The sequence below is a fragment of the Leptinotarsa decemlineata genome, unplaced genomic scaffold, assembly GCF_025532065.1.
Source record: "Leptinotarsa decemlineata unplaced genomic scaffold, Ldec_3_MD MMD2_tig00026354_RagTag_RagTag, whole genome shotgun sequence".
NCBI classification, from domain to species: Eukaryota; Metazoa; Arthropoda; class Insecta; order Coleoptera; family Chrysomelidae; genus Leptinotarsa; species Leptinotarsa decemlineata.
In genome coordinates, this window is record NW_027412702.1 from 11,202,730 (window position 1) to 11,210,954 (window position 8,225).

Genomic DNA, 8,225 nt, shown 5'->3' on the forward strand with positions numbered 1-8,225 from the left:
ATTAGGTTATTTCAAAAGTTTTGTGCGTTTTAATGAGTCTACTTTAAATTGCAATTTCTCAGTGAATACTCATTGATTTTAATCGAAATAAGCGACATTTGAATCAGTGCACTTTAGCAAACGTAAAAGAAGTTGATTAATTTCATCAACATAAAAATGTGTACTCAAGATTCGATGAAGTCGACGAAGGCAGTGTCTGGGTGACTCATGGATGTGTAACCACTGTCCTGAACGTCTCATGTTGTCGTAGAGGATCCACTTTTCATCTCACGTGACGATTTGATTCAAAAAAGGAATATTTTGGTTTCGCAAAAGCAAAGATCAACATACTTTCAAACTTAACAACCACTTTTCCAGCTTTTTGACCTTTCCAATACGTTTCAAACCATCAAAAACCCCACGCACCGTTTGTGATAGGTCAGTCTCCACCAGGGTCCTCAAGTCCGCATTTGCTGTAAAATATATCGAAAAACGAATTCAAATTTTTGAAAAATTCTCGAATTTGAGTATAAGTTGTTGATTTGCAAAAAACACGTATTGAACTCAAGAAGTTTTCATTTATTCTACAACTTTTAGTACTCAGTTCAGGATGGGATCACTGTGAGATTTGAAAATTTAAAAATTTTCCAAAGATTCGGTTTCAAAAATTCTTTTGATATCTATGATCTCAGACGTCAAAAGTGACATAAAGGTAAAAGTTCAATAATATCAAATTTTCCCGTATGAACAGGACAAAGATAAACTGTTCTCAATTATACATATAGTTAATACTTGTAATTTCATTCTGAAGTAATTTTGAATACCCAATGAAATTAATATATAATTTTCCTTCAATTCAATTCAATTATATAATATTTGGTATTTGAATTTTTCCTAATACTTTAAGTACAATCAATTTTGTACTTCTGGTGAAATTTTTCACATTACAAAATACTAAAATAATTGTTAATTCAATATTTTGAGTACCTACAGTTATCTGAGTATTTTTATTTCAAATCAATTAAAAAAATACTTTGTGAAAATGATATCGAAATGGTCATATATACATACATTCAAACAGACATACATATATACAAACATACAAATATATATATATATATATATATATATATATATATATATATATATATATATATATATTCGAGAAAGGTTAATGCAGTCAAGCTAGAATAGTGCCTAGAGGATGACAGCACGACCAGCTGTCGAAAGCGCTCGCAGATAATCAAATAGAATATATATATATATATATATATATATATATATATATATATATATATATATATATATATTACCCTCAAATGTGTAATTTTCCTGTGTACTTTCTTTCTGGATATAGGGGTGCAATTGCACCCCTTTGCACTCCGCTGCCGGCGCCCATGATTTTGTTGCAAGCACCTATTTTTCTATCCACGAGTTCTGAAATGAACTGCGTAGAGTAGATATGTCACGGGTCCCCTCAAAAACATCTAGAAACGTCATATCGGGTGATTTAGTGGAATCTTTAAATACTTCAAAATCGTATTTTTTATATTGAATCGAACCTGGAAGAGGTTTCTTATCATAATGATCTTTACAAGTGAGAAGCAGAAATCCTTGAAAGTAATAATATAACCGATGATGAAAATCTATTTGATATGGATATGATGGCTCAAAACACTACCAACAGCTTTCAGAAATCCATAAAATTCAATCAAAATTATATTTGTATGTCTATTGATATAATTTTTTAAAATATTTATAGATATGATATATGTGTTGTGTAGTTGAGATTGTATAAATGGATATTACAATCATCATAATTATTCTTTTTTCAAAATTATAACCTAACGAGTTTCCGAAAATTGGGTTCCTACATTTCCTATCCTTATGTACTCTGCACTTTTTTCCATCTGTGTTTTGAAGAATGCGTTTAGATTCTGGATTATTGTTTCTGGTATCAATTTTGAAATATTCCCGTGAATTTTAAAATATCTTATACCTAGTGAATTGAATGGATCTGCCGGGATATTTCATGTTGTATGTGACATACATGACGTGCAAACAAACCGTGACAATTTGACATGGCCAGTCGATCTATTCTGAAAAACAACACAGTGAAAAAGTACTTAAATATTAAAATGCGTACTCAAAGTATTTTCAGATTCCCAATGTACTGAATTGAGTACTAAAGTACGAAAACGGCAATACTGTTTGCAACTGACCGACTTGGGAAGTTTATTTTTAAAATTCGTCCATAGATGACGTCTTCGTAGGAGGCGATATCATCATCTTCACTTCGAGGCTCGTCCTTTTCAGGACAGTTGAGTGGTAGAGCTTATCACCACTGAAGATATCTTGACGGGCTGAAACATTGCTGTCAGTTGTTGGATCACAAGTTCAATTAATAAATATGATTTACTTTCGTAAATTGTACTTATAATCTGCCAATTGAATTATCTAAGATTTAATTTCTGACAGACATAAATTTTGTCTATCCATCACTACACTGCTTCTCCAAAAAGCATCCAAATCCCAGTTATTCTCGTGCTACTAACATAAAAATTGACGGCACATACTTGTGAAATTGATTTATCCCCATTGGCCATTGGCGAAGCAATTTATGTTTCGGTAGGGTGTTAAATTCCTCAACTACATAATCACACACAACAGGGGCAAGCTTTTATTTGGTGAAACCGACAGGTCGTAACGTGTTATTACCGCAGAGTGCTTCGAAAGGGTTTATTGGTACACTCAAGGATAAAACTGTTGAAAGATTATCCGTCTATTATGTATGTATAACAAGGTCATTTCTGACTGCTTGTGATTTTTTACAAAATTATTTTGAGAAATCAGTGGAATTATATCTTATTATATATTTCCTTTGAAAATAATGTACCAATTACAATACTTGGATCTCTTCACAAGAGAAGAAACTCTGGATTGAGACGAAAAGCCAACGTGTTCGAAGTGCAAAAAAAAGAGAAATGCACAAAATTTCTATACATAATTGAGTATCTTCAAATTTTAGTTATATATTTAAAGATATTTTCCACAATATACAGATTTAGAAGTAAATTGAAAATTACCATGTACCGTGTTAGGAATCACACGTTAAAAGGTAAGATCTCGTTAGTCCTTAGCTCGCACAAGTTTCTCAACTTCTGAGAGTTGTCGTTCGTATGGGGGCGGCAGCTGATTGACGGAAAAACAGATTTTAAAACAGAATAGATTTTTTCTTCTGGAATGTTTAGATATGAGTAAGTAATCAGCGGACAGTCTAAATCCTTTTCGTTATAACCTCTATGCACTGTCGAATTACAATGGAATCACTCACAGTGAACATTACATGGCATACTGTAGAATCACCGATATATGATATGAATACAGCGATTCCTAAATATCACCAAAATTTATAGTGAGTGGAGAGGCGTACATTCTTTTCTATGAACGACAGGAAAGTGAGGGGTTATAGACTCATGCTGTCCTTTTTTCTTCTTCATTTGCATTCAATGTATTATTGTTTTAAAAAACTGACTCTCGAGCTATCAGATTTGTGAACCACATCTTCTTGAAGAGGAACTTCGTCATCTAGACCAAACTCTCCAGGCCAACGGTTTTGAAACGCAAGTAACTAAACGAGCTCTACATCCTAGAAAAAGAAATACTCCAACCTCGACAGCCGCCAGTGGAAGGCACACTTTATTTTCCTTATATAAACAAAGTTACGGACCGCATCAAAAAACTGTTTGAACATACGATATTAATACCATTTATAAGCCGACTACAATCAACTACACAACGCTATCAGATCGGCCGAGGACATCCACTGGTGTTTATAGGATTCCCTGGTTTTGTGGTTCAGTTTACATCGGAACTACCAAACGTTGCATCAAAACCAGGATAGAAGAACACAAGTGTAGCTGCCTCCTCATGCAACAGAAGAAATACTCAATTGCATAACATGTCCTATTAGGAACAAGCCACGTAATGAAATACGAAGGAACTGTTGTCCTGTCCAATTCAATGCATTACCACGCACGACTCCATAGGAAGGACATTAAGATCTACAGATGTCCTAAAAATTTCAACAGAAGAAAAGAAGGTATACGGGTCAACAGTACGTACTATCCAGTACTCAAGGGGGCCAGAAATGGACTGGAATATAACTCAGATCGACATTTGATCAGTAGCATACCTGTTAACAATGTGGACCAATCAGAACTACTAAGCAGAAGTGCGAACTAATCAGAATTGAGCATTTGCATAGACACCCCGCCACGTAATCGCCCGCCACGTAATCGCCCCCATCGCCATCCCTACCATCGGCCCTACCTCTGAAATTATAAATACGAATGAAGCGGTAGCTCGCCAGTCACTCGATGCTGAGACTTCGAGACACAATCTTCGTCCTCACGGTCAACGCACATATCACTGATGATGTCAGTCGCAGAAAAAGGCGAAACGTTCAGTACTTCAGGTTCCGTTCGACTTCGGCCCACCAGCCCTGAGTTTGTTCTCTTTGATTGGGACTCCTGCCGTGAAAGCCAATCTTCTCAACTCGAACTACCTAGGTACTGTTTGAAAAATAAACTCTATTGATGACTCAGTTTACTATCTATAGTAATCATTAAATGATTGTGAGCAGTTGGACTTACCATGTATGCAGTATTTATCTATAAAATATATTTTCATCAGTGTTTTGTATCAATCTGATATTTGTCTGACACAAAATGGCTGGCAACACGGGATGTGTTAGTATGACTTGATTTCGTGCTTCATAAATACAATATAATACAGTTATTATAACTCAGCCAATAATTCAACACAACTTAACTTTATTCTAAGGTGATACAAAGTGCTCTGGGTCAGCTAGTTGCCTGTAGTATCGTTCTACGAAAGAATGGATTCCAGGAATTATATTGAAGATACTCAGTTGAGTTTCCCTTTACTTCTTTTTGGGACTGTACGCTAAAATACATATTTCGCTACGGCTCAACAAAGTGTCGAAAAAGAGTTAAAATTGCACAACAAACCGGCACGGAAAGAAAATCGTAGCTTATTTACTGACCCGTGCCTAACCTTTCATCGAAATTATTATTTTTTAATTATAGAGTCATGGAGATGCTCAGGCCAGGTGATTATTACACCTATATTACAACATTTTGTAACCGTAGTTATAAATATAGCTTTTAACCATAAATGTAACAACTTTCTCGACTAAGTTATGGTTCAATATACGATGTTACTAGAGAAACATTAATTACAACTTGTGCAGTTGGCTGCTGCTGGGAATTATTGCAGTTGTGGGAGTTTTTACATCTGCACGTTAAACAAAACTGCTCGATCATTACGGAAGGCACTGGCTGGGATGGATTAGATTTAGAGCATGGAGCAGGACCGGCGTTGGAAACTTTGGTGCCTCAGGCAAAATATAAGCTTGATCCCCTTCCAATTTTTTTTCTGAAAGTTCCATGTTCCTCATGACAAAAATCCAAGAAAAATTCAAAAAGCTAATGAAACTGAAGACTCAAACAACATAAGTGACTGTAGATGAGCATTTTAGCATTTCGGAGATGACAGCAGAAATTGAATTATGCTGGACTTATTCTAATCAATTTACATGCCTCACTTTTACAACTTTTCACAATATTTTGGCGAGGCAAGTGACGATGGATATTGGTCTGTAATTTGTTACTTCACATCTCTCACCGCTTTTATAGTTTGGTCTGACAATGGAGTTTGAAAGTTTCAGGAAAAATACCTGTTTGTAATGATCTATTGATAATGGGTGCTAGTTGTTGTAAAATACAACCAACACCAATGTTTCTACAGTTATTCCATCATTTCCAGGATGTTCCAGAATGTTGTGGAATACAATCGTCTTTTGGGCTATTTTAGAAATTTCTATTAGGCAAAAATTGTAGCTCTTACGCACGCCCTTCAGGTGGAAACGGACCCCTTTTCATGAATGACGGGTAAAGAGCTACCACAACATGTAACTCACTTCATCATTCCACAATAGTCTGGGATTTTCTACTCGTATTTTGTTCCCGTGCGTTCCAGGTTATTTGCTAACATTCCATCATATTTAGGGATGTTACGGAATGTTGGTAATGATATCTAAAACTCTTCTGGACCGTTCTGGAACATTCTATACAGCGGAACTTCCTTCTTTGAATGTATGTTCTGCACGGTTGGGGGATAAAGAGTTGCCACATCATAAAACTTTCTTGATTGTTCTACAATAATCTGGGATATTCGGGGATTTTCTTGAACATTATCGAACGTTGATTTAATAAATCTCAAGACTTTTTATGGTTGTATGTATACGGTGAGTACTTGCACTAATAATTGTTTTTTAATGAACACCCGGATTTTTTAAAGATTTTAATTATAATTAAATTTTTCAATACTTTGAAAAATTTCCGCTTGCAAAGTGGATGAGAGGATGAGAGAAAAAATATGAAACTGTGAAATCACTGAAACCATTTCTAGAAAAATTTATCCGTTGACAAAAACTACAAATTTGCAACCAGAAGAATAGTATATTCATTTCATTGTGAGAGAGAAATATCAAACCAAGACAAAGTAATGGGAGCCTCAAAAGGAGACCAAAGTATTTCTCCAATGATAGTCAGAAAAAAATTGTGGAAAACTTTCAAGAAATTAAATTTCAGTTGGGAAAAACAAAACATAAAATGGCTCTTTTTTATTATCTGGACAAAACTTGGCTTAATGGAGGATATATCGTTGAAAATATGTGGCAAGACGAAAACATTACAAGTTCACGTCAGAAGACTGGTGTTACTGAATTGAAGTCGCCTTCTGGAAAATGATACTGCTGATTATTATCCACACTGAAGGTGAAGAATATTACTGGAGTTCTTTCCCAACACCAAATCGTTATTTTTAACACCTCGACACGTGTTTCGATCACCAAGTGATCATCTTCAAGAGGAAGATTAAACTGGAAACTTTCCTAAGCTAACGCTATTTATGCTATAAAAGTATACTATACAGGTAAATCATACAGGTATACCACCCATACAGGTATACCACCCATACAGGTATACCTGTATGGTTTACCTGTATAGAATACCTGTAAAGCATAAATAGTGTTAGCTTAGGGAAGTTTCCAGTTATATACCTATACGGGTGGTATACCTGTATGGGTGGTATACCTGTATGGTTTACCTGTATAGTATACTTGTATAGCATAAATAAAGTTAGCTTAGAAAAGTTTCCAGTTTAATCTTCCTCTTGAAGATGATCATTTGGTGATCGAAACATATGTCGAAGTGTTAAAAATAACGATTTGGTGTTGGGAAAGAACTCCAGTGATATTCATTATTACACCAAAGGTTCCAAACAGTGCATCATAAGCACATTGGAGGTGTTTAAGGTTTTGTTGAGGGTGGTTTATTGATTACCATGAAGACGATGAGTTTGAAGCAAATGTTAGGCATCAGTCTACCTAACTCTGTGATTGTGATGAATAATGCAAGTTATCATTTCAGAAATGCTGAAAGAATATCAACTAATGTATGGAGAAAGATGGATATCATTGTGTGGACAATTGTCAATTGTATGTTCAAATGAAGGTCGTTTCACGGACAGAGAAACAAATAGTATATTTCGTACCAAGTAGGATAAGAAACCTATTACCCATGAGCAAAAAATTGTAAGCACGAGGCGTTAGCCGAGATACTAATGGTTGTTAATTCATGGATATAACTAGATTCATTACCAACCTATAAACTGTTGTAAATATGATTTTTATTTCGATTTAACAGAGAATTTGTAGAGAAAATTCACTGATTTTGACTTTTGGACAATTGAAAGTATTCATGAGATCATATTTATCAGAGTAATTGTTACATTTTTAAAAATTCATTTTTAAAAATTCCTTACGGAAGTGGCCGCCAATAATTTAGAATACACGTGTATTTTTAATGAGCCATTACCTACCTGTTGTCAAACGCGTAATGATTAGTTTAAAATGAAAGGAGTAGAAAAATATTATTATTCTGTGTCTGTCCCTTTATCATTGCGAAAAAAAACAATTTTGGGCTCAAGTAAAGGTTTTCGATGCAAGAAGAAATATGACATTTGAAATAAAATATGTGGAAATACTATTTAAGGAGTACTGAAAGATGTTGATTCCAAAAGATGGCAAAAATGTATTGAACATATTATAAAAGAAGAGGACAACATGTGAAAATCAGACCATTTAGATGAGGAAATTG